The sequence below is a fragment of the Heterocephalus glaber genome, unplaced genomic scaffold (assembly GCF_053883595.1).
Source record: "Heterocephalus glaber isolate CG9 unplaced genomic scaffold, H.glaber_assembly_v1.0 deba00001673, whole genome shotgun sequence".
Lineage (NCBI taxonomy): Eukaryota > Metazoa > Chordata > Mammalia > Rodentia > Bathyergidae > Heterocephalus > Heterocephalus glaber.
The window spans coordinates 16,929,988-16,938,937 of NW_028258410.1; the positions used below are offsets into that span (position 1 = coordinate 16,929,988).

Below are 8,950 nucleotides of genomic sequence, written 5' to 3' on the forward strand. Positions count from 1 at the left end.
TAAGATTACATTTTTCTACCTTGAAGAGTCACACATTGTTAGAAGCGGGGAAAAAGGCGGGCTTTTGATGTTTCTCTGAGCTCTTTACACCAACTGCTTTTAAAAATAAACCCTCAGTTTTTACTTGTTTATACTAGCCTTGCATCTGGATGGCTGTCCTTATGGGGGACTTGCAGGGGTGCTTCGGATTCATGGTTTTGGCTTCAGTTTCAGAGATTAATGCAGATAATTACCTACAATGTATCCCGGAAAGGCTCCAGTTCTGGGCATTCAGAGGTGAGGAGGCTCCTCGGGCAGCTCCCAGGACCACAGAGGGGAAGAAATCCAAGTAGACATCACTAGGAGGGCGATGGGGTGCGGATGTCACCCCAGCTCAGATGTGGCCGAAAGATGGGGAGCACTGGGTCCGTTCTAGAAATCTAGGCCGGCTTCGTGGAGGAGAGGGGGCACCCAAACTGAGATGTGAGAATTTTTAGAAGGCAGAAGAAATCAAGAGCAAAGGCCTGTCCCTGTGAAGTAACGCAGGAAAAGCCACATGCACAGGAGGTGGCTTTGTGTTAGCCTCAGAGGGAGTGGTGGGGTGACAGGACACGGGGATGCAGCTCCCCCAGGGTGCATTTTAACTAGGTCCCCAGTGATTCATGTGGATTTTACAGGGAAAGAAGCACCGGCCCCTTCATGTTCAAATGCACCTTCTGGTTCAGTCGGTCTGGGATGAGGCGCCAGAATCTGCATTTCTAAGTTTGCACGAGACATCAAGCCATGAACACTTTTGCTCAAAGGCCACCTTTGGGAGACTAGAGTTCTGCAGGAAGCCCCTGGGGAAAGCTGGAGGCATCAAACACAGCTCCCACTTTACAGCCATCTGTTCCCTGACCCACTTTCCTTTGGGAGCAAGAGGAGGGCCGAAGGATCCAGCCAGACTCTGTGTGGTTCAGTTGGAAAACGAATAGGTCTTACTGATAAGAAAGCATTTGTAAACAATTAAATAAGATATAATTTATTTCTCTAACAAATTTTTATTGAGCACAGTGACCATCAGGCTTAATTGTCAACTTGATTGATTTGGGGATTGCTGATGAGATTAGTAAAGCACACTTCTGAGTGTCTGGGTGGGTCATGGAGGTGTGACTTTGGGTCTATGTTTGGTCCCTTACTTCTTCCCTCTAGTGTTATCCCATGGCTCTGCTTCTCAGCCACCACTGAACCAAGCAGCTCTCCTCCGCCATACCCTTCCACCATACCCTTCCCCCATGATGTTCCTGCCTTGGAGCCAACTGACCATGGACTGCATCCCCTGAAACCATGTGGTAACTTCCACCTGTAAGCTTCCGATCTCAGATGGTTTGTCCCAATCACAATACAAACACCTGCTAGTACAGCACAGAAGGAAATAATCAAATAATAGCCCTCATAGCTTTAAACTCTAGAAATGGTAAATAGGAGTAAAATGTAAACAGGTAAATATACAATGGAACCAACAATGAGAGGAATTATGGAGAAAAAGCAGAATAAAGGAAATGGACCCTGCTGGGGGACGGTGGGACAAGAGCTGCTGTGTTAGCAGTTAGAAGGTTGAGGGCATCCTCGGCAGTAAGGTGACATTTGAGAAGAGACCTGGAGGAATGAGAAGAACAGGCAGTGGTTGTGTCAAGGAGAACACATGGGTCAGAGAAAACAGTGTGTACAGAGGTCTGAGGCTGGAGCCTGCTTGGGATGTTCAGAGGAGGCTCAGAGCTTTCTGTGTCTGCAGCAGGAGAGACAGGAAGAGCAATGGGGTCATGGGAGGTGGGACAATTTCAGCAGTTGGGGGACAAGGATGCAGATCCTGTAGGACCTGATAGGCCACTGGAGGACATTGACATTGTCTTTTCTTTAGCATGACACGGAAGCCACTGAAAAGTTCTGAACAAAGTGCAGCAGAGGCCAGTGTAGGAGCCAGAGGTAAAGAAAAGAGGCCCAATTGGCTTATTAAAAATGAACCAGATGAATAATTACAGCATGTTGACTCCCAGTGGTGTCAGTGGACATGGTAAATAGTGATCATATTATGGACATGTTTTCAAGGTAGTGCTAAGAAGACCTCAGATTGGATGCAGGGAGTAAGGGAAGGCACAAAATCAAGGCTGTGTGTAAGATTTATGGCTCAAGCAATTGGAGTTCCCAATTACTGAGATGGGAAAATCCTTCTGGAACTGTTAGGTGGGAGGCTGGAATGTCATGGTTCCATTTAGAACATGTCAAGTTTGAGCCATGTATGAGATCTATTCACGTGGAGATATGGGAGATGTGGGGCCAAAGTTCAGGAGCGTCTAGGCTGGATATACTGAGCAGTGTAGATTCTAAGAATTAATTCAGTACCTGGAATATAGTAGGAACTCGATAAATGGTGAATGAGTGAATGCTTAGGGAAACAGGAAGATTTGCTTACCATTGGGAAAGAACTAGGCCTTCACAACCTGCTAGTTGTGGGTCAGTAATATTTTCACGTAAGAAGAAAAGCACCTTGTTTTCTTATTCAGAAAGATTTGCAAAATAAGTTAGTGCAGTTTCACTTAGCTTGTTTTCTATCTCCAAGATAACATTAATAAACAAATTTGAAATCACACAAGTATGAATGTAAATTATTTACACTGCGCTTGAAGAACTCAGAAGGGTTTGTAAGGTAAATAATTTATAAACTCCTAGAAAGAATTTCTTTTTTGTCACTAATTAAGGCTGAAAATTTTACCAATAAATCCTGAGAGGCTTCAATCCAACACAGCCAGCATTTACTGAAGAGCTACTATGTGCCAAGGCCAGGGCTGGATGTGGTGATGGGGAACTGTGTGTGAGGTTTCTGCTTTGAGGAGCCACTTGCACAGTGGGAGGAACTGGCAGCCTGAGGGTCCAGAGCATATACAGCCAAATACATTGGTGCTGCTCCACAGCGAGCCTGCTTCTCAGGCACATGTGGGACGGTAGGATAGGGCTCCCCCCTCACCTCGGAGGCAGGAATGAATGTGGGCTTTGCCTTAGCCAAGGAGATGCAGGCAGAAGCTACAGGTGTCACATCCAGTGAGTTGCCCTGGCGTGCAGGTCCCTAGTTTCAGCCACAAGAGCTGCTGTTGAAGTGTCACTTCCTCCACCTTAGGTCTTTTGGGAAACCAAAACCACTTCATATAGATGACTTGCTGGATGTGTAGCATGATAAGAAAACAAACGTTGGTGTGTTAAGCCACTGACACATGGGAGGGTTTGCTGCTGCAGGATCTGGCCCTGCCTGAATGATATCCTTCGTGAATATCCCCATTCTTTTTTTTTTTTGGTATCAGGGATCAAACTGGGGACCTTGGGCTTGAGAGGCAGGCGGTGGAGCCACTGAGCTAAATCCCTGGCCCTTAACCCCCATTCTTTGAGATAGAGTTTTTCTATCTCCCATTGACCCCTCTACTTCCACCACCTGTAGGCTTTCTTTTTCGTGACATATTTGTCACCAGCAGCCAAATCGTAATTGTTCTTCTTATCATTGTTGTTGGTGTCACGAGAGTTTCTCCGGTAGCTGAGAAGGGAGGTCAGGGGCCAAGTACAGTCTCCATCCTAGTTGACTAAGAAGGGCCCTAAATTCACTTTCATGAATCAAAGCTGGACCTTAGCAAAGTTGTAAATGATTATTTCTTAAGGACAGTCCAAGTTCGAGAAAATTGGCATAAGTCTGAAATTGTGTTTTCATACGCTTTGTTGCCTACCATCTTTCTAGTGGCCAGGCGAGGCCTACACAGAGTGGACAATGAATACTGTGGAAGGAAGGGAGAGAGGGGGAAAGGCGAGAGGAAGACCGAGAGGGACTGGAGTGTAAGCTAATCCCCGCGAAGACAGAGGTTTCCTAAGAAGAGGGAGCCCCGTGGGTACCCGAAGGAGGCACAGGGGGTTGCAGAGGAAGGGGTACAAGGTGTGAAGGCTTCCGGGGGACCCAGTAAAACAAAGGCCAAAAGACACTCCCCGTAAACGGTTCTGAGAAAGTCCACCCTCATCCATCTTAGAAGAATTTCTGGACTCAGCAGTCGTTCTAATGGCTTGGAAAATCCACTCTAGATTAAAGGCAAATCTTACCGATAGCACAGGTACTGGGTGTTTCCTCCAAGGCAGCCAGGTGCCATTTCAGCCATTCTGGTTCATTGGCTTGGGAAAGGTAGAGGCGAAGAGAACCGAGAGCAAATTTGCTTCGGGCAGTGGAGAGGCTAAGGGGGGTCACAGGGAGCTCCAGCCACCCCTGCTACACAGAGTCCCTTACCCTTCCTCCAAAGCCACCACGGACAAGCAAGAGTAAAACCCCTTTGTCCTCATTAAGAGACACTTTCTGATCTTAAGAAAATATGACAAAAACCAACCTTGCAAAACAGCTGATGATATCGATCTGTAATGCAACCAAAATCCTCTGTCGCTTCCAAGCAAATTTGGATTTAAAACAAACCCCAGTGTCTCCACCAGGTCTTTCTCCCTAGGCAGCTCTCGCAGGGAATTTGGAGCAGACCGGGGCTTGACAGGGAGCCATTCGTTCCTGGAACCAACACCCATTCAAAGGCAGTCACATCCGGGGAACCCACCACCGCCTTCACTGTGACGTGGGGAGCCAGCAGGGCTACAGGCCGGGGACAGTAGAAGCCCGCTCTGTCCTAGTTCAGATCACCTCTGCTGGGAGGGGAACTAGAGATGGGAAGGTAAAAAAAATAAAGATGTGCTATGTACATGTGCCAACTCCCCCTGATGAATGCATTATGTACAGCAAGCAGAGAGAGAGAGAGAGAGAGAGAGAGAGAGAGAGAGAGACCTCTTTCTGCCTTGTTACTCCACCATGTAGCGTCTGTTCCCATCCTCATTTCATGACCCAAAATTATTGCTGGAGCACCAGCTATCATATCAAAATTCCGAGCATCAGGAAGGAAGGAGGAGGAGGCAAGGAAGCACCCATCACCTCCTTTTAAATACATTTCCCAGATATTGTCATTTCCTCTTACAACTAATTGAACAAGAACTTAGGTTCATGGCCCCACTTAGGAGCAAAGGAACATGGAAACTTTTGCTTTATTTGGGGCTTTCTTATGACACCTCACAACTGAAGATCAATTACAGGGAATGGGGGGAGCACTGGGGATAATTGGCACTTCCACCACTCTTCGATATGGTTAGTGCCAGATTTTAATTTGTCTTTCCCTGCTTCTGAAGTGCTAAGAAAAATAATGAGATATATAAAGTTTTCTGAAACCATGAAACCAAACTCATTTACCTTTATAATTTTCTATTAATCTACTACCAGAATTCATTTTGCATTTAATTCTAGTCTCTAACACTTTAATGCCCTCTCTTTAGTCTTTACACATTAGTGGTCTCAGTCATGTCAGACTTTTTCATCTCCTTTATGTTCATTTATTTTAACTTTCAGTGGTCTTCTAGCCAATCCTTTATCCTTTTTATTACAAGAGCATGAAATTTTATAATCCCCTAGAGCTTTGTTAGTCAGCTGCTACAAGGTTCTTAACCTTCGCTAATTTATTCCCTCATTTTTGACTCCCACATCGGAGGCATGCCTTCATATTTTGTTTTTGAATATGAAAGCAACTTTTATTAAGTGGGTTTATTGCATTAATAGATTTTTATTTCAGTTTTTACAGTTATATTTAAGTTCCTGCTAGTTATGCTGCAGATCATTTTAATAACAATTTATAATGCAATGTAATATAATTTATACTTTAATATAATAAAAATGCACACAGCATAATAAAGCATGAGCAATTTTAGAAAACTTTACCTGGAAATCATTTCAAAACATGTATCTTTTTGAACTCCCAAACAAACCATTTTATTGCTGTTTATTATAATAGAAACTCCCTAAACAATAATCGCTTCTCTCTTTAAGGGGAAAGAGGAAGGCTGTGTCTCTTAAAATAGCACACGTGCTTTGATTTTTTGTTTACCTCATCCCTTCCTCCTCACTGCTTTGATTTCTCAAAGGCAGAAAGGGAATTGTATTTCCTTCCTCACACAGTTACACAAATGATCAATACCCGGCTGTGAAAATCCTTAACTCAGGTCACACTGGCAAGAACAATCATGTCGGCATTAACCAAGATATATATATGTGACAATAAAATAATGCTAATAATTATAAAGCACTCTGTCCTCCTCCATTGAAAATGTGGCAAGGAAATACAGAAAGACTGATCAAAATGCAAATGTGAGGCATATATTTGCACACCAGGGAAAAGGAAAACTGAAGCATGAACTTGAAGGCTTGAAATCCTCAAGGTTTAAAACTGAGACCAATATCAAGAAAAATATGTGACGCCAGGGGATTGGACTCCAACAGTATCTCTCTTCTCTCTCAAGAACTATCTACTTGTCTCAGCTGGCATTTTGGCCTCACAAACCTCCTTTGAAACTCGGTAGTTTGAAATACGATCCTTTATCTAGTTCCTGAGTCTGTAACCAGCATGGGGCTGGGACCTGCTGGTCCGGGCAGGTTCCTTGGTCTCAGCTGAGAAGCAACAGGGCATCTGGGGTTGGTTATGGGGTAGCAGGAGGCTGCTGGGCTGTGGGCTGCAGGCCCCCTGAACTCTTCCACATTGCCTCTCATGTTCCAGCTGTGAGTTCAGGCTCAGCCTGTGATGGCCAAGTCCCAGGGGCTGCAAGAGAACACCTTGCGCACGAGAGCTTTTCAGAAGGCACCTGCTTCTGCTGTTGGCTCATGGCCCATTGTCCAAGGCAGGCGACATTCCCAAATCAGACGCACACAGTGGGGAAACGGACACCACCTCTCCATGGGAAGATTAAACAAGTGTGGGCATTTCGTCCTGTACCACATCATACCAAGATACTCGTGATATTTGCTATCAAGTTCCTCATTCCCATGGTGCATTGGCGTGCGCCATTCACTCAACTGAGTGTGTACTTCGTGTCACGTACTGTTCAGAAGTGGTCAGTAAAACTCTGGCCTCACAAAACTCACATTCTAGTGTGGCCCTTGATTTTCAAATCAGTATCCTCTCTGACTTCAGTGCCAATGTCTTCTACACTCGATTACAGATGTCTTAATAACTTTTCCTTTTGTTCTGGCAACAGAATCTTTCCTCTTCTTTTGGGAACATCCCACTTCGGTTGGACAAAGGACTAGCAAACACAGGAAGTCCCTTTCTTGCCATGCATCTGATCATGAGACCCAGACTGGCCAATCAAAATGCCTTTTCCTGGACATGGTGATTGGTCTACAATTGAGCAGATGACCCAGGCATGATCAAAAACAGTCTTAGGAACACATATAAAGTTGTAAAAGAAAATATGAAATCTTTACCTCTACTGAGCTGGCTATGCCAATATCCTTATGCACCCATGAGAATAATCAAAGGAAACAAACAAAAAAAAAAGTGAGGAGAAACAAAGTCCTGGTGTTGTCATTTGAGCTCCTGGAAACAGCCATGCCTGAAGCCACAGCAGCCCCAACACCAGGTTATATAAGTCAATTACTGCAAGTTGGTGTTGTGCTTTTGTTATGTGTAACAAGATGAATGGGGAGTGACCCTGTCATCCAACGTTGGACACTGTTGTCCCAGCCTCCCAAGGCCACTTGGGGCCCCTGAAAGCTGTGTGTGGTATTTGCAGAACACCACCATATACATGGTACATAGTTCTACCACACGCAAAGAGAGCAACCTGTCAGGCAGAAAATGACTACACAATGCAAGCAGCAAACATAAATACCTTTCCTTCAAAAACCAAATTATTAAACTAAAGAAGGTCTGCCATTTCCCATCCTTTAGTCAATAATCATTTGATTCTTGTTTATCCTGTGGGTCACCTCTTGATAGAGACAGCCTCAAGAACGATTTATAGGAAGGAAAATAAATGAAAAAAATTCTTTCTGTTGGGTTATTTTTTCCATAAGTCAAAAAAAGATTAGCTTCTGCCCAGATGATGAAAAATTTTAATGATCTTTTAGACCACAGCCTGAGAACCTTTTTTGAAAGTAAGATTAGAGATTACATTAAATTAATCAATCATAAATCACAAATGATAAATTCTGCTTTTCTCAAGTCACCTTCCCAAGCAAAACCCAGGCATTCTAATGACAGACTTTGGAGTTCTAGTCCGTGGATTATCACCCACCTCAGCCTTTCTCAAATGTGTCCTATAAAGTGTTATTCACACAGCAGTGCACCGTGTTCTGAGTGAAGTCATACTACACACTCTGTGGCCTTCTGAAGATAACCTGCATGCATCAGTGCATGAGAGGCTCTGGAGAAGAACCTGGAGACTGTCTAAACCAGAATCCCCTGACTCACTTGATCACAAAACATCTTTTTAAAAAACTCACGTCACACCTGTTAATATTCATAAAAGCACTTGTCCATGAAGTACATACTCTTCTATCACCTAAAACAGAGATCAGCAAATATTTTTGTAAAGGGCCAAATAATACATGGTTGATGCTTTGCAAGCCAGCAATCTCTGCCACAACTACTCACCCTGGCCGTGGTGGTGGGAAAGTAGACACAGATTGGATGTAAGTGAACAGGAATGGCTGCGTTGGACCTTGTCCTCGAATTAGATTAGCAACACACTCTCAAAGCATGACACCGTCCTGGGATCTTACTAGAGAACTTTATTTTCTGGCCAGGACCCATGTGCACTCCAACCAAGTCGGAGGACAAAGGCCCTAACTGAAATGAGGTCTGCATATTTAAAGGAAAAACCCACAGAAAAAATCCCTCCTCCCATTCCCCTGGGTAACTGTTTGTTGCAGATCACCTGAAACACAGTTTCTGTTTATCAGTTAGGGGTGGGGTTTTCTCCCAGGAGACAGAGTGCAGCTGGAAGTCACATATTTGCAGAATGGAGGAGAATGTTCTCAACATGGTGCTGGTTTTGCTAAGTTGGGTCTCACGGCTGTGTTCCAATAAAACTTTATTTATAAAAG

The 8,950-nt window shown here is 44.3% G+C and overlaps 1 long non-coding RNA gene across 2 annotated transcripts in view; it reads right to left on the minus strand.

Moving 5' to 3' along the window:
- The window catches only part of LOC110344560 (uncharacterized), a 32,597-nt gene extending 23,899 nt beyond the window's left edge, over positions 1-8,698 (minus strand). For both annotated transcript variants that reach the window (XR_002387201.2, XR_015446048.1), the window contains exon 1: positions 8,499-8,698. This is a non-coding gene — a long non-coding RNA (uncharacterized LOC110344560). The remainder of the gene's footprint in view (positions 1-8,498) is intronic.
- Between the last annotated feature and the right edge of the window lie 252 nt (positions 8,699-8,950).